The sequence below is a fragment of the Chiloscyllium punctatum genome, chromosome 3, assembly GCF_047496795.1.
Source record: "Chiloscyllium punctatum isolate Juve2018m chromosome 3, sChiPun1.3, whole genome shotgun sequence".
NCBI classification, from domain to species: domain Eukaryota; kingdom Metazoa; phylum Chordata; class Chondrichthyes; order Orectolobiformes; family Hemiscylliidae; genus Chiloscyllium; species Chiloscyllium punctatum.
Window position 1 is genome coordinate 80,741,562 of NC_092741.1, and position 21,483 is coordinate 80,763,044.

At 40.3% G+C, this 21,483-nt stretch overlaps 1 long non-coding RNA gene across 3 annotated transcripts in view; it reads right to left on the reverse strand.

Moving 5' to 3' along the window:
- LOC140460971 (uncharacterized) overlaps window positions 1-21,483 on the reverse strand; it is a 68,227-nt gene that overhangs the window by 19,119 nt on the left and 27,625 nt on the right. The window contains exons 2-4 of one of the 3 annotated variants that reach the window (XR_011954427.1): window positions 17,930-19,467; window positions 15,789-15,848; window positions 11,596-11,656 (exon numbers count right to left, since the gene is read on the reverse strand). This is a non-coding gene — a long non-coding RNA (uncharacterized lncRNA). Of the gene's footprint in view, window positions 1-11,595; window positions 11,657-15,685; window positions 15,849-17,929; window positions 19,468-21,483 lie in introns of all 3 variants that reach the window. The other 2 variants (XR_011954428.1, XR_011954431.1) reach the window with 2 other exon arrangements.

Consider the following 21,483-nt stretch of genomic DNA (forward strand, 5'->3'; position numbering starts at 1 on the left):
AAGGAGACCAGAATTGCATGCAATATTCCAACAGTGGCCTTACCAATGTCCTGTACAGCTGCAACATGACTTCCCAACTCCTGTACTCACTACTCTGACCAATGAAGGAAAGCATACCAAAAGCTTTCTTCACTATCCTATCTACCTGAGACTGCACTTTCAAGGAGCTATGAACCTGCACTCTAAGGTCTCTTTGTTCTGCAACACTCCCCAGGACCATACTACTAAGTGGTAATATTTGCTGCTAAATCTGCTAAGATTTGCGTTCCCAAAATGCAGCATCTTGCACTTATCTAAATTAAACTCCATCTGCCACTCCTCAGCCCATTGGCCCATCTGAACAAGATCTCGTTTTGATCTGAGGTAACCTTCTTCACTGTCCACTACACCTCCAATTTTGGTGTCATCTACAAACTTACTAACTATACATCTTTTGCTCACATCCAAATAAGTTATGTAAATGATGAAAAGTAGTGGACCCAGCAGTGATCCTTGTGGCACTCCACAAGTCACAGACCTCCAGTCTGAAAAACAACCCTCCACCACCAACCTCTGTCTTCTACCTTTGAGCCAGTTCTGTATCCAAACGGCTAGTTCTCAGTGTATTCCATGAGATGTAACCTTGTTAACCAATCTCCCATGGGGAACCTTGTCGAACGCCTTACTGAAGTCTGTATACATCATGTCCACTGCTCTACCCTCATCAATCCTCTTTGTTACTTCTTCAAAAAACTCAATCAAGTTTGTGAGACATGATTTCCCACACACAAAGCCATGTTGACTATCCCTAATCAGTATTCGCTTTCCAAATACATGTACATCCTGTCCCTCAAGATTCCCTCTAACAACTTGCCCACCACCGATGTCCAGCTCATGGTCTATAGTTGCCTGGCTTGTCCTTAACACCTTTCTTAAATAGTGGCATGATGTTAGCCAACTCCAGTCTTCCGGCACCTCACCTGTGACTCTCGATGATACAAATATCTCAGCAAGGGGCTCAACAATCACTTCCCAAGCTTCCCACAGAGTTCGAGGGTACACCCGATCAGGTTCTGGGGATTTAGCCACCATTATATCTTTCAAGACATCCAGCACTTCCTCCTCTGTAATAGGGACATTTTTCAAGATATCACCAAATATTTCCCCAAATTCTATGTCTTCCATGTCCTTCTCCACAGTAAGCACTGATGCAAAATACCTGTTTAGTATCTCCCCCGATCTCCTGCGGCTCCACACAAAGGCTGCCTTGCTGATCTTTGAGGGGCTCTATTCTCTCTCCAGTTACCCTTTAGTCCTTAATGTATTTGTAAAAACCCTTTGGATTCTCCTTAACCCTATTTGCCAAAGCTATCTCATGTCCCCTTTTTGCCTCCTGATTTCCCCTTTAAGTATACTCCTACTGCCTTTATACTCTTCTAAGGATTCACTCAATTTATCCTGACTTATGCTTCCTTCTTCTTCTTAACCAAACCCTCAATTTCTTTAGTCATCCAGCATTCCCTATACCTACCAGCCTTTCCTTTCATCCGAACAGGAATATACTGTCTCTGGACTCTTGTTATCTCATTTTTGAAGGCTTCCCATTTTTCAGCCACTCCTTTACTTGCAAACTTCTGCGCCCAGTCAGCTTTCAAAAGTTCTTGCCTCATACCGTCAAAATTAGCTTTTCTCCAATTTAGAAGTTCAACTTTTAGATCTGGTCCATCCTTTTCCATCACTATTTTAAAACTAATTGGATTATGGTTGCCGGCCCCAAAGTGATCCCCCACTGACACCTCAGTCACCTGCTCTGCTTTATTTCCCAAGAGTAGGTCAGGTTTTGCACCTTCTCTATTGGGTACATCCACATACTGAATCAGGAAATTTTCCTGTACACACTTAACAAATTCCTCTCCATCTAAACCCTTAACTCTATGGCAGTCCCAGTCTCAGTTTGGAAAGTTAAAATCCCCTACCATAACCACCCTATTATTCAACAGATAACAGAATTCTCCTTACAAATTTGTTTCTCAATTTCCCACTGACTATTGCGGGGTCTACAATACAATCTCAAAAAGGTGATCATCCCTTTCTTATTTCTCAGTTCCACCCAAGTAACTTCCTTGGATGTACTTCTGGGAATATCCACCCCTATTACAGCTGTAACGCCACTACTCCCTCGTGCCTCCCTTTCTGTCCTTCCTGTAGCATTTATATCCTGGAACTTAAACTGCCAGTCTTGCCCATCCCTGAGCCATGTTTCTGTAATTGCTATGATATCCCAGTCCCATGTTCCTAACCATGCCCTGAGTTCATCTGCCTTCCCAGTTAGGGCCCTTGCATTGAAATAAATGCAGTTTAATTTATCAGTCCTACCTTGTTTTCTGTTTTGTTCCTGCTTGCCCTGACTGTTTGACTCACTTCTTTTCCTAACTGTACCACTCTCAGATTGACCTCTTTCCTCAATACCTCCCTGGGTCCCCTCATCTTACTAGTTTAAATCCTCCCGAGCAGCTCTCACAAATCTCCCTGCTAGTATATTAGTCCCCTTCCAATTCAGGTGCAATCCATTCTTCTTGTACAGGTCACTTCTACCCCAGAAGAGACTCCAATGATCCAACAATGTGAATCCTTCTCCTATACACCAGCTCTTCAGCCATGCATTCATCTGCTCTATGCTCCTATTCCTGCCCTCACTAGCTTGTAGCACCAGGAGTAATCCAGATATTACTACCCTCAAGGACCTCCTTTTTAAATTCCTGGCTGACTACCCTTCAGAATCTCATTCTTTTCCCTTTCAATGTCATTGGTTCCAATGTGTACAATGACCTCTTGCTGGCCCCTCTCCCCCGTGAGAACATTCTGCACCCTCTCTGAGACATCCTTGATCTTGGCACCAGGGAGGCAACACACCATTCTGATTTTTCACTGCAGGCCGCAGAACTGTTTATCTTTACCCCTGACTAGAGAGTCCCCTAACACAATTAATCGCTTGGAACCTGATGTACCCTTTAGTAAATCAGAGCTAGTCTTGATAGCAGAAACTTGGCTGTTCATGCTACATTCCCCTGAGAATCCATCACCCTGTACATTTTCCAAAACAGCATACTTGTTTTAAATAGGGATAGCCACAGAAGACTCCTGTACTACCCGCCTACCCCTCCTACCTTTCTTGTAGTTAACCCATTTACCTGACTGTATTTTCGGCTTTTCTCCCTTCCTATAACTGTCATCCATCACACCCTCTGGCTCTTGTAAATTCCTCATTGCCTCTAACTGTCACTCCAATCTATCCATTTGATCTGACAAGATTAACAGCCAAAGACATTTATTGCAGATATAATCCTCAGTAACCCTTAGACTTTCCTGAAACTCCTAAATCCAACAAAAACAGCATATCACTCTACTAAAGGCCATTTTGGTCCTTCCAATCTATAGACCCAGTAAATAGCACTGTCTTATTGCCCTACAAAACACTGCTCAGGCTAACTTAATACATATGGCTCATATTTTTAAAATTTAATCAAGAGACAGATCCCAATAAAAACATGCATTTTCATACTTATATAGTGTGTCATTCATTTTGTGATTTGGTTTGTTTAATGGGTTAGGGACAAGAAAGACTATGAGTATTACAGATGACTGAAGGTCTCCAGTTTGTTTTAAGCCCAGGGAAACAAAGAATACAGTCATATAATAATCCCCTTATTTTCACTCTCCTTATTCCATAATATATTGTATGTTCAGAAAGGCATATATTTTGCTATAGGAGTCTAGTTAGCCTAGATGGCTCCATTTCAGCTGAAGTAGACCTTATTTCATTTTAAAAATCAAGGCATTTTGAGGAGATTTAGTGAATAATTGCCTAGAGCTGCCTTCATGGAGGCAACTGAAGATTATCATCTAATTGCAGCAAAGCCAAGACAATATCCAGGCTTAGGCTAACAAGTTGCAAGTTCCATTTATGCTACACAAGTGCTAGGCAATGACCATTTCCAGTAAGAGGGAATATAATCCTTGTTCCTTGTCATCTGATATTGTTACTGACATTGAGTTCTCTACTATCAACATTGTTGGGTTAACATTGACCAAAGACTGATCTGGACTACCCATTTAAATGCAAGAGCTACAGCCTGCAGTAAAAAACTCACCTCCTGATTCCATAAACCTATCCGCCACCTACAAGGTGCAAGTCAGGAGTCTGATGGAATACTCTCCACTTGCCTGGGTGGGTGCAGCTCCAACAACACTAAAGAAGTGTGAGACCATCCAGGATGAAGCAACCTGCTTGATTGGTACCACAAACACCAACACTCATTCCTTCCACCACTGACATACAGTAGTGTCTGATATACTGAGACAAGATACACTGCAGAAATTCACTAAGGCTCTTTTGACAGCGACTTTCAAACCCAAACCACTACCACCTCGATGTATATGGATAACATATATATGTGATCATCACCTTATGCAAGATCCCCTCGAAGACACATACCGTGACTTGGAAATATTCCTGTTCCTTCAGTGTTGAAGGGTCAATATCCTAGAACCTCCTTCCTAACGGCATTGTGGTTCTACCTGTACCAAATGGATGGCAGACTTTCAAGATGCACAATTAGGAGTGGGCAATAAATACTGACCCAAGCAGTGATACCCATAACCTATGATTGAATCAAATGAAGTTAATTTATTGTAGGTGCAGCTCAGAAGGGAGTTCCAGGAATTTTGACCCAGTATCAGTAAACGAACAGTAATACAGTTCCAAGTCAGAAAAGCATGTGGCTTAAAGGGGGAACTTGCAGGTTTTGGTGCTATGCATCCATTAATTTTGCGCTTCAAGATGGCATAGTCCATGATTTAGGAAAATGCTATTAAAGGATCCACTGTGAGTTACTCCACTGCATCTTAAGGATATCTTTTAGTGGCTTACCAAATACAAACATAATGCATGAAGACAAAAGCTGGATCAACTCTGAAGAACCCTGTGGAATTGACTTACATGGGATGCATTTATTCTTTGAAACTTTCTCCAAAAAATGCAGAAGGCTGATCATCCACAACCCACTATCTCCAGGAGCTGAGATCTAAAGGAACATATTATGTAACTAATTTTCTCTAGGGTATTTCCATAAAAGGGAAGGGGTTAACTGAAATAGCCAACTAAATTTTCCTGTTAAGGAAGGAACATCAGGGCAATTCAGCTTCTCTTCCAGCTTTGTGATTGTGAATTCAATGTGCTCATATAAGGTTCTGCCAAAAGCTTTTTGCTATAACTTACACCATGAGCTAGTGTGACCTCTTCCAACTCCCTAAAAGGAGTCTTTGGATTAATGACAAAGCTGATGGTGTAGAATCCCTTTGTGCTTTGAGAATCCACATGCCCGATATAGCCTTGAATATAATTGTTTATCTAATTCCAACTGTTTTACAGCATAATTTGGATGGACTGAATAAAGTTTTATACATTTAGATTCATTTAGTGCAGTTTATATCTTGTTAAAAGGATTGTAAACTCAATATTGTACACCAAACTAGTATAACAAAGGTACTTAGATCCAAATTATACAAGAGATGTCTTTCCATAACACCAGTGCTTTCATGTTTTTCTTAATATGCAGCTTCAAACTGGCAGTTGTCCCACTTATAAACAAAGATAGTATGATGTGTGTTTTTGTCCCAGCACTACAAAGAAAATTATTAGATGCAATCAGATATGTTGACAACTTTCTTGAGATATTAAAGCCAGAAGCAAAAGTTGTTGCTAAGAGAATGATAGAGGGGTATGTGCCCCCGTAAAATAATTTGCAGTTGAAACTAGTGAATAATACAGAAGTGCGAAATGACTGGTATGTTTCCATTTTCACACAAAGAGGAAAAGGTAATCTAAAAATAAATCAAGAGGGAGAGCTTAGTGGATTTACTGCGAGATAATAAAAATGTGTCTGGGGAAAATAATATCAGTTCACATAAAGCACAGGGAGCTGGCTGACTGTAGCCTGGGAAATAAAATAAATAAGGAGTAAATTGCAAAGTAATTAGTTTCAATTTTCTAAAGCTCCCTAGATTCAGAAATTGAGCTTTTGGGTTCAATATTTCAAATTTCACTCCATTATTTAACAAGGAAGCTGGTCAAAACCTGGAAAATACAAACCTGTTTAGCAGCATTTGTTAGGATGTTAGGACAGAGCGATAGATGTGTGGCAGTTGATCTAAGAGATCTGGTATAGAATTGATGGGTTAGGCCATGTCAGATGAATCAAGTTTGTTTGGAGAAAATCAGCAGCATGGTAAATTAAGAAATTTCCATTAATGTCCACAATGTGGGCTTCAGAAGGCACTTGATCAGGTTTCATGCAAGAAATGGGAGTTATATGGGATGCTAATTAAGTACTGAGAAAGAAATGAATAGAAGGATATACTGATGGGGGTGTGAAAAGGAGTGAATGAAAGTTTGTGTGGAATATAAGCACTGGCATTTGTAAGTTAGACAAATTACCACGTTTCTGCATTAAAATCAGAAAATACTGCATAAATTCAACAAGACTGATAATATCTGTTGTGAGAGAAAGAGAGTTAACCTTTCAAGTCTGATAAGACTGTGATCTGAAGAAGAGCTATATCAGACTTGGAGTGTTAACCCAGTTCCTGCTAGGCCTGTTGAGTTTCTCCGGCATTTTCTGTTTTTATTTCAGCTTCTGCAGTGTTTTGCTTTTAAGGTCCTCTTTCTGGCTGTACATTATATGTAAAGGGCCAATAATTGCATCGGAGGTACTGGGTGGGGAATAAGGGTAAATAGTTTCTTATTTGGAAGGATATGACAAATGGTTATTCACAGGAGTGCCTCATCATTAATACATATGGTGAAAAGTTAAGAAGGAAAAAACAGAGTTGGATGTTCAAAGTGCAGCTGGTATTAAGGTAGACGTTTTGGTAAAGTAACACTTCTATTTATACTTGCACAGTATCATAGCACAGAAAGAGACATTCCCCATCATGAAAATATGTAATTTATAAAAATCATAAGTTCTGTTATAACATGCTTGACATCACAAAAATCCCAAGAGCCAACAGAGTACAATTGAAGCATAATCAATGTTGTAGAAAACACAGGCCCACTTTTATGTATGGTGAAGTTCTACAAACAGCAAAAAAGGTAATAAGCATATAATTTGTTTCAGTGTTTGTTGGTTGAGAGATAAGTATTGACAAAGATATCAGAAGGAACTCACTGTTCTTCAAAACAGTGCAAGATCTTTCAGCTGCACCTGAGAGGTAGTTTAGCAGCTCTTCCAAACAACAGTTTTGTTAGTAATACAGAACCCAAGCATGTTGCACAGTAATATCACAATAATGTGCATGACTTTCTCTCAAGTACCAAGTGTAATCTTACTGAGCTACCATTGGTAAATTATAAATTATGGAGATGGGTAGTGCAAGTTGCAAACAGATGTAAGCATTGCTTAAAAGGACAGACTTAACAGCATTCACATCGCTGAGCAGATTGAATTTTCCTTAGTTTTATGTATAATATATGTGTAAATAATTTTTGATGCATTTTCAAGTCAATCAAGTAGAAAAGATCACAAATCCATTAACATAAATGGAAAATTGTGCAGATAGGTGTTACCAGTTTTGCAAAAGAGAATGCCTTTCCTAAGGTTGAAACCACTCTCAGGAAATCAGTGATGACTGTTGTAGGTCAAAACTCACCTTCCAAATCCCATAGTTTTGCCCACAAATCTATCAGACAACAGAATTGTGGATCATGAATTGATGAAAAGCCCGTTACATATCCTCAAGTACTCCTAATAAAAAGTACAAGTTAAAGATTGCATTCACCAAAATGCTGAAGGTTGACATGAATCAACAGCTGAGAGTGAGAGTAATTGTTATCTTTCCAATAATGCCTGTAGGATCATATCTTAGGCTGCGCAAAACTATACCATTACACTTAGAACACTTGCCACCATATCACAGTTATCAGTTTAGTAATTAAGAGAGGAACGTATTTGATCCACAGTTAATTCCATCAGCACATTATCTGCAAAAAGATATAGTCTACTGTACAGGAAGAAAAAGTAAACTAAATTAGGGCAAGTCATAATTTCAGAGAATAACAAAATATTAATTGCAATAGCATTTATTTTACCTAATCAATTATAGTGATAGTATACTTTATATCTATGCAATAAATTCTCAATTTGTATTATTTTGTATTTTAAGTTTATGACCAATTTTAACAGCAACCAAAAATCTTCTTTCTGAAAGCATTTACTAATAGCTAAATGAGTTCTTTGTTAACTGTTGTAGGGTTACTAAAGTTCTCTCTGTGACCTTCAACATCTGTTAAGGGATTTTCAATTTCTTGTACAGTGTGATATTTCAATTTGGGTTTTCTCCAAATGCGTAACTTCAGTTCAGAGCAAAAAAAATTTTTCCAGAGCCAGATTCATGCCTTCTATGAACTGAAATCTCTACTTTTTTTTGTATCTTGTGATTGTGATACAAAATTACAAATTGGTTATGCTGCAGGGATTATGAGGTATCCAGCAAATTAATATGACATTTTCAGAATGCTTTTTTCAATATTCAACTGTATATATAACACAAAAGCACTAAAAAAGCTAGCTATGCAATATTTAATTCACTCATTACTTAGACATATATAAATAGCAAAAAGTATGGGAACAGTATCACTGCATGGAACTGGATAGACCCAGTTTTCCAGTCTTTTTTTTCTTGAAATAAGAGAATTTTATTTCACTCATAAATAAGCAAAATAAAATTGAAACAGTTTGCTCCTAAAGCATGTGAAAGTTATACATTTTAGAAATATTCCAGTTCAAAGCAAACACTGTTGTGCCTCAATTACAAACCATCACATAGTATTTTACACCACAGGCTGAACCCTTTTGGCACTTTGATTTCAATCTATTAATATATCCTTGCATTCATTTTACCTTTACTGCCTTTTCCAGCTTCTCCATATATATATTTGTATTTTGCATTTCTAAAATTACATCTGCAACGTCTATATTTTTCCCATTTTCTGTGTAAAGAAAGAATACCACAGCAAATCTAGGTGACTAAGATAGTAACATGTTCTCTAACTGTTCAATGGCTTGTTTCGCAGCTATACCTAACTGAATCCCTCTAATATTTTCAATGAAGAATAAAAAATGATTAAATATCTTGCAAAATAACACAGTGACAATGAATAGGTTTGAACTATTCTTTTAACTGACTATCTGATTTCTCTGATTATTGAATTGTTCAGGTAACCTTAATTGTGTGCTATTACCCTGGACCAGACTGCCAAACAATCAGATCAAGGACCAGTAATCTTTTTCTTAAAAAAAAGACAAATGTTGAGATCCCAGGTATTTGCAAAGAGAATAAAGCCACAAGATTTTGAACAAACAAAATAAACTATGCTATACTAAGCAAGGACAGTAATACAACATACTGTCTGCAATATACAACTTATATTCTGACATTCAAAATTAACATGAAGTAACAGACAAACAGTGGTTGAAAGCTCCTCACAGCACATTAAATAGCAGATGTGATCAACACAGATATCACAATTTCTTAGCAACATCGAGATATTGGTGACACTGTGGACTATCATACTTAATGAAATCTCTTACGAGTTTTACAAAATTTTCTCTCTCAAAGACCTAGTTTCAAAATTCCCTCAAAATCTGTTCTATCTTGGATCTTTTTGAAAATTCACTTGTGGTATGTGGGTGACAATGGCTGGCCAGTATCTATTGCTCACCCCTAGCTGCTCTTGAGAAGGCGGTGGTGCACTACCTTCTTAAACCTCTGCAGACTGTGTGCTTTAGGTAGACTTACAATGCCCATAAGATGGGAATTATAGGATTTTGACCCAGTGACAGTGAAGGAATGGTGATATATTTCCAAGTCAGGAACATGAAGGGCTTGCAGGGAAACTTGCAGGTGGTGGTGTTCCCATGTATCTGCTTTCGTTATCCTTCAAGATGGAAGTGGTCGTGGGTTTACATGGTAATGTCTAAGGATCTTGAATTTCTGTAGTGCATATTGGAGATAGTACAAGCTGCTGCTATTGAGCATTGGTGGTGGAGTGACTGAAGGTTTGTGAATGTGGCACAGTCAAATGGGCTACTTTGTCCTGGGCGGTCTTATTGGAGCTCCTTCAATGACTGCTCAAAGCCTGGTACTTAATTCTTCCTTCCTGTCATGGATTTACTCCCCTGGATTTTTAAAACAGCTTTCCAGCATGTAGTCATGGTTATAATTCCAATTTGTTGACAAAAAAGATGGCTGCAAAGCTAATGCAGCTCCCGGAATTCTTTGAACTCTAATCTTGTTTAGCTGCACTCAGCAAATACAGCTATGGACTTCCTACACCCCACCCTCAGCTGCATTGAACTATTAGTGGCTCACAAGCTTCTACCCAGCTAAACATGTGAAGGGGTATGGAGAGAAAGCACAAGTCTCACATTAATTTAGAGGATCATCTGTGGTCATATTGAAAAAACCCATCTGGTTTACAAATATCGATGAGCAAAGAAAATCAGCCATATTTACATGGTCTGGCCTACATGTGACACCAGATCCGCAGATATGTTACTGCCTCTTAGCTGTGCTATGGCTCTCTAGGCCAATTCACTCAATTCAATGTCAATTAGTGATGGATAACAGATGCCAGCAATATTCACATTCCATGTTAGAAAAATAAGGGTTTGCAAATTGGAATTAATTATATCATATTCAAAGCACAAAACATTTCAAACATCTACAGAGATATTTTTCACAGAATAATTGCAGTAAAAAGTTACAGATCTAAGATGGGGCAATTAAACAGGCTTAGTAAAAATTAAGTTCAATTGACATATTTTAACACATTCGAATGTGCTCCAAGGAATCAAAGTATTAACACTTCCCGACACATTTGATGTAATTTATAAACATTTAAGGTTATGATTGATTATGTAACTCATATCTATATGCTTGTAAATGCACAAGTCTATAAATGATAAACTTTCAATGTAAATATTCATGATATATTCAAAATTGAACGAATACCAAAAGTCAGCACTTTCTATTCTATCAACCAGTGAGATGGTGATGGAGGAATTATACTATACCATGGTAAACAGTTCTTGTCAAGGATTTTTGTGAAAATATCCACCACAAAATGTTTAATCCTGTGTGGAAATTAATATTTTTCTGCTTAGATTACTACATCATAATGGCAAGGTTATGTGTTCCACATATGACATTATTTTGTAATGGTTGGCGATTTCTGAAGCCACTATTACTGCATTATTTACATACGAATTCACAGGTCTTTTCTATTAGTCTTGCTTAGACTATGAGTGAACGACAATATGTTAGTTTATCCTTCCATCGTATATCCTTCACACCCCATCTGTCTCAGCGAATTAGACAAACTAAACCATCTGAACATACAACTCCATGGACTTACTAAAACACGGTCTTCAATCCCCTCAAAAAAAAACTGTTGGGCTCTCTAGTGACTCATTGAATAAATGCAATGTGTCATTGAGACTAATTGACTATGAAATGTCCAGTTTATCTAGGCTGTGATACGTTTATCAATCTCACCTGAGGGGGCAAGCAGATTAGGTGTTGTTGTTGGTCTCATCTCCTTTCATGATGTTGTCTTCTAGATAAGGGGGTCACAAAAATACACAAAAGTCAGTATAGAACATAGAACATAGAACAATACAGCACAGAACAGGCCCTTCGGCCCACGATGTTGTGCCGAACTTCTAACCTAGATTAAGCACCCATCCATGTACCTATCCAAATGCCGCTTAAAGGTCGCCAATGATTCTGACTCTACCACTCCCACGGGCAGCGCATTCCATGCCCCCACCACTCTCTGGGTAAAGAACCCACCCCTGACATCTCCCCTATACCTTCCACCCTTCACCTTAAATTTATGTCCCCTTGTAACACTCTGTTGTACCCGGGGAAAAAGTTTCTGACTGTCTACTCTATCTATTCCTCTGATCAGCTTATAAACCTCTATCAAGTCACCCCTCATCCTTCGCCGTTCCAACGAGAAAAGGCCGAGAACTCTCAACCTATCCACGTACGACCTATTCTCCATTCTAGGCAACATCCTGGTAAATCTTCTCTGCACCCTCTCCAAAGCTTCCACATCTTTCCTAAAGTGAGGCGACCAGAACTGCACACAGTACTCCAACTGTGGCCTAACCAAAGTCCTGTACAGCTGCAACATCACTTCACGACTCTTGAATTCAATCCCTCTGCTAATGAACGATAATACTCCATAGGCCTTCTTACAAACTCTATCCACCTGAGTGGCAACTTTCAAAGATCTATGTACATAGACCCCAAGATCCCTCTGTTCCTCCACCTGACTAAGAACCCTACCATTAACCCTGTATTCCACATTCTTATTTGTTCTTCCAAAATGGACAACCTCACACTTGGCAGGGTTGAACTCCATCTGCCACTCCTCAGCCCAGCTCTGCATCATATCTAAGTCCCTTTGCAAACGACAAATGCCCTCCTCACTGTCCACAACTCCACCTATCTTCGTATCATCTGCAAATTTACTGACCCACCCTTCAACTCCCTCATCTAAGTCATTAATAAAAATTACAAACAGCAGAGGACCCAGAACTGATCCCTGCGGAACTCCACTTGTAACTGGGCTCCAGGCTGAATATTTACCATCTACCACCACTCTCTGACTTCGACCGGTTAGCCAGTTTTCTATCCAATTGGCCAAATTTCCCTCTATCCCATGCCTCCTGACTTTTCGCATAAGCCTACCATGGGGAACCTTATCAAGTGCCTTACTAAAATCCATGTACACTACATCCACTGCTCTACCCTCATCCACATGCTTGGTCACCTCCTCGAAGAATTCAATAAGACTTGTAAGGCAAGACCTACCCTTCACAAATCCGTGCTGGCTGTCCCTAATCAAGCAGTGTCTTTCCAGATACTCATAAATCCTATCCCTCAGTACCCTTTCCATTACTTTGCCTACCACAGAAGTAAGACTAACTGGCCTGTAATTCCCGGGGTTATCCCTATTCCCTTTTTTGAACAAGGGCACAACATTCGCTACTCTCCAGTCCCCTTGTACCACCCCCGTTGCCAGTGAAGACGAGAAGATCATTGCCAACAGTACTGCAATTTCCTCTCTTGCTTCCCACATAATCCTAGGATATATCCCGTCAGGCCCAGGGGACTTGTCTATCCTCAAGTTGTTCAAAATGTCCAACACATCTTCCTTCCTAACAAGTATCTCTTCTAGCTTAACAGTCCGTTTCACACTCTCCTCTTCAACAATACGGTCCCTCTCGTTCGTAATTACTGAAGAGAAGTACTTGTTCAAGACCTCTCCTATCTCTTCCGACTCAATACACAGTCTCCCACTACTGTCCTTGATCGGACCTACCCTCGTTCTCGTCATTCTCAGGTTTCTCACATACGCATAAAATGCCTTGGGGGTTATCCTTGATCCTATCCGCCAAGGATTTTTCATGCCCTCTCTTAGCTCTCCTAATCCCTTTCTTCAGGTCCCTTCTGGCTATCCTGTATCCCTCCACTGCTCTGTCTGAACCCTGTTTCCTCAACCTTATGTAAGCCTCCTTCTTCCTCTTTACTAGACATTCAACCTCCCTCATCAACCAAGGCTCCCTCACACGACCATTTCTTTCCTGCCTGATAGGTACATACATATCAAGGACACGTCGTATCTGCTCCTTGAAAAAGTTCCACATTTCCACCACATCCTTCCCTGACAGCCTATGCTCCCAACGTATGCTCCTCAAATCCTGTCTTACAGCATTGTAATTTCCCTTCCCCCAATTGTAAAATCTACCTTGTTGTGCGCACCTATCTCTCTCCATAACCAAGGTGAAAGTCACAGAATTGTGGTCACCATCACCAAAATGTTCACCCACTAACAAGCCCACCACTTGTCCCGGTTCATTACCGAGTACCAAATCCAATATGGCCTCCCCTCTGGTTGGACAATCTACATACTGCGTTAGAAAAGCTTCCTGGACACACTGCACAAACACCGCCCCATCCAATCTACTTGATCTAAAGAGCTTCCAATCAATATTTGGGAAGTTGAAGTCGCCCATGACTACGACCCTGTGGCTTCTGCACCTTTCCAAAATCTGTTTCCCAATCTGTTTCTTCACATCTCTGCTGCTATTGGGGGGCCTATAGTAAACACCCAACAAGGTGACTGCACCTTTCCTATTTCTGACTTCAGCCCATACTACCTCCAGAGGCAGATCCCCCTCAAACTTCCTTTCTGCAGCCGTTATACCATTTCTAATTAGCAATGCCACCCCCCCCCCTCCTTTTTTACCACCCTCCCTAATCTTACTGAAACATCTGTAACCAGGAACCTCCAACAGCCATTCCTGTCCCTCATCTATCCACGTTTCCGTGATGGCCACAACTTTGTAGTCCCAGGTACCGATCCATGCCTTAAGTTCACCCACCTTATTTCTATACTCCTTGCTTTGAAGTATACGCACTTGAGCCCATCTCTGTGTCCGCAAGTAGTCCCTGTCAGTGCTACCTTCTCCACAGCCTCCCTACAGTCTTGGGCATCCTGACACACAGCTAGCTTACTTGCTGGACTACATGTCCGGATCCCATCCCCCTGCCAAATTAGTTTAAACCCTCCCGAAGAGTGCTAGCAAACCTACCCCCCAGGATATTGGTGCCCTTCTGATTCAGGTGCAACCCGTCCTGTTTGTACAGGTCCCACCTTCCCCAGAATGCAGTCCAATTGTCCAAATATCTGAAGCCCTCCCTCCTACACCATCCTTGCAGCCACGTGTTCAACTGCACTCTCTCCCTATTCTTTGCCTCACTGTCACGTGGCACCGGCAACAACCCAGAGATGATGACTCTGTCTGTCCTAGCTTTTAGCTTCCAGCCTAACTCCCTGAGCTCTTGAATGACCTCCCCACCCCTCTTCCTACCTATGTCATTGGTGCCAATGTGTACCACGACTTCTGGCTGCACACCCTCCCCCTTAAGGATTCTGAAGACACGGTCTGAGACGTCTCGGACCCTAGCACCCGGGAGGCAACAAACCATCCGAGAGTCTCGCCCATGTCCACAGAACCGCCTGTCCGTCCCTCTAACTAGAGAGTCTCCTATAACTAGCGCTCTCCTCCTCTCCCCCTTTCCCTTCTGAGTCTCAGAGCCACAGACCCCTTCACTGCAGCTTACACCTGCAAGGCTGTCCCCCTCAACAGTTTCCAAAGCTGTATACTTATTTTTTAGGGGAACGACCACAGGGGAACCCTGAACTGCCTGCTTCTTCCCCTTCCCACCTCTAACTGTTACCCAGCTACCTCTGTTCTCCGGCGTAACTATGTCCCTGTAGCTTCTATCAATCACCCTCTCAGCCTCTCGAATAATCCTCAGTTCATCCAACTCCAGTTCCAGTTCCCTAACTCGTTCGGTGAGGAGCAGGATCTGACTGCATTTCCTGCAGACGAAGTCGGCAGGAGTATCGGTGGTCACCCCTACCTCAAACATCCTGCAGGAGGAACATTCCACCGCCTGCGCTGCCATGACTGTACACTTTGTCTCCAAAAACAAGAACACTGAGTCAATAACACTGAGTTACTTACCTGGGGTCTAGAACACACCCACTCAAATACTAATCACTTACCTTCCTGCCCAGCTATGCACTCCAACCTCACTTCCGGCCAGCTCACGCGGCTGCTCTCACTCAAATGACCGTTGGTGATTAAAGGGTGAGTATTTATACTCACTGTTCTCCTTCCCGGCTGCCCCTCTGTTTGCCGTCACTTCCTCTGCTGCTCCTACTCTTTCTGTGAAGAGAGAGAAAAAAAAACACCGCTGCCCACTACAGGTAAGTAATTTTAAAACAAACTGTCTTACCTTAGCTGTAGTCTCCCGGGTTCGCTTTTACTCGGCCGCTGCTCTCACTCAAATTAAAGGGTGAGTATTTATACTCACTGTTCTCCTGGATTTATGGATTTATGAAAGAGAAATAATCTTTGACAAACCTACTGAAGTGTTTTGAGGGCATAATTTAATGATTAGATGAGTAAGCATTTGTGGATATGGTGTATTTTGATTTTTAGAAAGTTTTTGATGATTCTCACAAGGTTTAATGTGCAAAATCAAAACATGGAATTGGTGGTAATGTGCTGGCATTGATTGAGAACTGGTTAACAGATGGAAAACAGAATAAAAATCAATGGGTCATTTTCAGTGTGGAAGGAGATGACAAGTAGAAAACAGCAGGAATCAGTGCTTGGGCCCCAGTTATTCACAATATAGATCAAGGATTTGCATGATGGAATCAAGTGTAATATTGCCAAAATGCAAAATTAGGTGAGAGTGAGTAATGAAGAGAATGTAAAGAGGCTTCAAGGCAAATTTGACAAATTGAATGAATGGGCAAATACAAGGCAGATGTAGTTATGACGTGGATAAATATGAATTGTACACTTTGGCACAAAAAATAGAATGACAGAGCATTCTGCAAATGGCTAATGTATGAAGAGACTTTGGATCTTTGTACACTGACCATTGAAAACAAGCACATAGGTGCAGCAAACAGTTAGGAAAGCAAATAATAGTTTTGCCTTCAACACAAGAAGGTTTGATTGCAGGAGTAAGAAAGTCTTACTGCAGCTGAACTGGGCCTTGGTGAGACCACACTTGGAAATTCTTACGCAGTTTTGATCTCCTTATTGAAGTAAAAATATACTGCGTTACTTGGAACGCATTGAAATTTCACTTGACTGCTTCCTGGGATGGCAGTTTTGTCATATCAAGGGAGATTGTGTTGACTGGGCCTATATTCGCTGGAGTATGTGAGAATGTGGGGGGATCTAATTAAAATATATAAAGTTCTGATAGGATTGGATGTACTGGATGGGGGGGATAATGTTCCTTCTGACTGGGGGTCCAAAATGAAGAGTCATGGTCTCAGGATAGGGCCTAGACTATTTCAGACCATGAAGATGAGAAATTTCTTCACTTAGTGAGTGGCGAATCTCTGAAATTCTCTAAAATAGGAGACTGTGAAGCTGATGCCACTGAATATATTTAAGGAAGATATCGATTTCTAGAAATTAGAGATTGTCAAAGGATATGGGGAGAGAGCAGTATTATGCTGAGATCGAAGATCAGCCATGCCACTCAACATGATTGAGTGAGATCAATGGTCTGAATTCTACCCTTGCTCCCAATGTGTACATGTCTGTGGCAGTCCTTGTGAGGTTGAAAGGTGCTTTCTAAGGACCGTTGTGAATTTCTACAGTGTATCTTGCAGATAGCAGATGCTGTTGCTACCAAAGTGATGGAGTGATTGAATGGTTGAGGATGCATGTCAAATAAAGTCTAAACCTTTGTTCTGGATGTTGTTGAGCTGAAGTGTTGTTGGAGCCGCAAGTAGAGAATATTCTAACACACTTCTGACTTGTGCTTTGAAGATGGTGGACAGGCTTTGTGGAGTCATGAGATAAATTACATACTGCAGGATTCCAAGTTTCTGATCTACTCTTGCAACCACAGTTGGGACCCAAGCACTGATTCCTGCAGTATTCTGCTTGTCATCTCCTTCCACACTGAAAATGACCCATTGATTTTTATTCTGTTTTCCATCTGTTAATCAGCTCAAGTTCTGGTCAAATACAACTCCTAAGAAGTTCATTGTAGAGATTCATTGACGGTAATGCCTTTGCATGTCAAGGAATGACGGTTAGATGCTTTTTTATTGAAGATCATCATTGTCTAGCACTTGAGTGACATGAATGTTACTTGCTATTTGTCCCACCAAGCCATTGTATTGTTGAGGTCTGTTACATTTAGAGATGGTCTGCTTCAGTATCTCAGAGGTCAGTGATACAATCATCAGCAAATGATTCCCATTTCTGACCTTATGATGGAGGGAAGGTCTTGATGAAGGACCTGAAGACGGCTGAGCCATGGACATGATGCTGTGGAACCTTCAGAGATGTCCTGGAGCTGAGATGAGCCTCTTCAGAGTTGTATAAGGGTCAAGATTGGATACAGAGCAGAGAAGTTCAAGGAACCAGTATTGTGAGGTCTCGTTTGCAGACTACACAGAGATGTTCTGTAATATGGTCACGCAATTTGCATTTGGTCTCCCGAGTTTAGAGGAACAACTGCATTGTGAACAGTGAATAGTCAACCAAATTGAAAATAAAACAAGGAAATCACTATTTCTTGAGAGGGATTTTTGAAGCGTTAGAATATTCAGAAGGGTGGAGATAAAAAACTAGATGTGCATCACACATGCACTAGATGTGCATCACACATCTCTCATCTCTCCTTGCATAAGATGGTTCTGTAGTTGGGGGAAGATGTTTTGGGGAGATAACTAAGGAGTTAACTAAAGTATTGCACAGACAAAAGTTCTTTGAAATTCTAAAAGAGGATGATGTTTTAGTGGCAGCATTACATAGGAAGTGGCAGAAAATGATGGAGAAAGGTAACTGTTGAGGCTATTAGGATAAAGAGAAAGGATACATGGAAGTGTCTAATTGTTGTAGTCAGGGTAAAGATGTGAAGACAAATTTGAGAAATGCAGCAGACACAATCAAGGCCCTGTTGACATAATTGGGTAGGGATTCCTCAGTTGAGGAAAATAGAAGCTATATTTGAGATACTAGTATAAAAGATTTCATTGACAGAATTGATGTGATAAAACAGGTGATTTTATTACATCATTTTTGATATGTCATAGTAGGATGTTGGCATCTCTAGCTGGGTCAGCATTTTCTGCTCATCTCTAGTTGCCCTTGAGAAAGTAGTAGTGATCTGCCTTCTTGAACTGCTGCTGTCCATTTGGCATAGCTAACCTTCAAAGTTACCTTGTCTGTGCAATACCTTAGCTCAGTCCTCAGTTATCTCCAAAACCTCTTCCCCTGAAGACAGAACTATCTCATACAAGGTCAAAAAGTGCACGTCTACTTTTCTACCTCCTTCGGGCAAAAGTTCCAAAATTGTGACCCAGCAATATTGAATGAAAGATAATTTATTTCCAAGTCAGGTTGGTGAGTATATCTGAGGGGAACACTCAGATGGCGTTTCCACATACTTGTTGAAAAAGAGTCCTTATAGAAGATGATCTGTCAGGAAGAGTAATGGAGGGAACTTAGTGGATATTGATTGATAGTCTATTCATGAACAGGATTACTGAGAAGCCAAGGAAGCAAAATGAAGTGTCCTTGATGGACAATGTGAAGGCAAAAGAAGGGTTAAATTAGGATGTAATGTTGATGAAACTTTGCATTTTGAACCAAGATCAGGAAAAAGGCACTAAGGGATATGAGTCATGTTACAAGGAGATGTATTTTTCATGACAAGATGCTGTGCATGGGATTGTCTTGGCTTGTATTCAAGGAAGATACAGAGAGTTCTCAGATTCTTCTGGTGAGGGATTAGATGTCCCTGTGGAAAAGGAAATGGTTAGGGTCAAGACTGTGGAAACTGTTAAAAAATATCAGAAGATGCCAGTGAGGAGAGATTGGATAATACAAGAAAATATGGAGTCAAGATTGAAAAAAAAACACATTATTTTAGCAATCCTGGTTCACTTTTTCTGGGTTAGAGGAAACACACTTCTATTTCTGACCTCCTCAACCACTTCCAATTACACCTGTTGGGGAGAGATGGTGCCCTCTTCCACTGTGCTGGTCAGAGTTTATCTCACTGCAGCCTCTCATTCCCACATCCAATCTCTGATAGGAGAGGATCACCTGGGGAGGAGGATTCCTGGGTCCATTGCTGCTATTGCTACCTCTCAAAAATTCATCTGCTGACAAGATTTTCTTACCCACGTCAAGATGCCTTTAAGTAAAAATCTTTCTTTTTATAGTATTGATGTCATTTTCCCCCACACCCCCCACCGTCCTAATTATTTGTATAAACCCAAAAGTGAGGTGATAATTGGTTTACTTTAGTAAAGAATAACTGACAGGTACAACATTCAGAGAATTAAGTTCCAGAGGCAGTAGTGACTAAGATAGTAAGGTTCGGTCCATTAACTGTTTCACTGTTCATAAGTAATGCTAGAATAGCTGAGAATTTCTAACAGTCTGAGTTTTTATTTCAGATTTCCAGCATTTGCAATAGATTGATATTGTCCATAAACATAAATAACCTCCTTGGTTAGATGACATCCTGCAGTTACTTCCAGTGCTCACAAGTGTACAGGGGCAATTTTCCTGTAAAATCTTCTTCTGTATTTACAGGCATGGAGGAAAGAAGTAGGTCACTTGCCCATTGAAATCACTAAATTTAATGAGGTTCACCTATCCTTCAGTAAACATGGATGTCAATGTTTACCAGGCTATTCCTTGGGTGGAGAGTATTATTTGCAAAAGACTATGGAAATGTTGAACAGTAAAGAAATCATGGGCAGTGCTTTGATTCTGCTTGCATTCTCTGCCAAGTTGTAAATAGTGGACACATTGAACAAGTCTGCTAAGGGCAAATTAAACATGCTTCCTCTGTGTACCATAGATCTGAAGTCACTGAAATTTCAAGTCGTATAAATTCTTTTGTAGGCCCTACCAATGCAATAGAATTTTCAGCAGTGTTGATATAATATTGTCAACAAAGCATGCCGGTATATGTCACGAATACAATCAAGACCAGGTTTCTCAAATGTTAATGTTCTTTGGAGGCCCACTGTTATGAAATGAAAGGTCTAGGATTCTAACAGCTTATGACTCAAGCAATGAACAAACAAAAATCACTGGTGTTCTGCTTTGTATGATTAAATACCAAAGTGATTAGGTCATCAGCTATTCTAAACTGATGTACTGCACTCTCTTCTCTCTGAAATGGTTTACCAGTTAGTTACTATGCTCCAGTTAGGCTTTTCTGTGTTCCATCATGTATTTCACTGACTAAATGGAAACAGGTCAAACTTCAAATTACACACATCTCCAGTTATTATATAATGCTTGGTTTAAATTTCTTATTTTTGTTCATTCGAGAATGGAATTACACATATACAAACTTGTGCATTAACCCTATATTCCAAATTAATGTACAAATATTGCAAGTCATTGAGATTAACAGCATCCCAGTGCTCACAAGAATGAAATTAAAATCCTTTAACCCATGAACTGCTTGTCAACTTGCAAATTGTATACATGTATTCTTCAAACAAGCAGCTTGATACTAGAAAAACTGAAAGAACAGTGGAAGCTGTAAATCAGAGGCTAAAACAGACTTTGCTGGAAAAGCTTGGTTCTGATGAAGAGTCACTCAACCCCAAACATTAATTCTCATTTCTCTCCACAGATGCTGCGAGACCTGCTGAACTTTTCCAGCATTTTTTGTACCTTCATAACACATTTACATAAATTGAACGACAAAAGAAAATGGTCAGAATATGACCAAATTACTTCATTTTCCTCAATTAGACAATCAAAAAACAAGTCTTACTAATTAGCA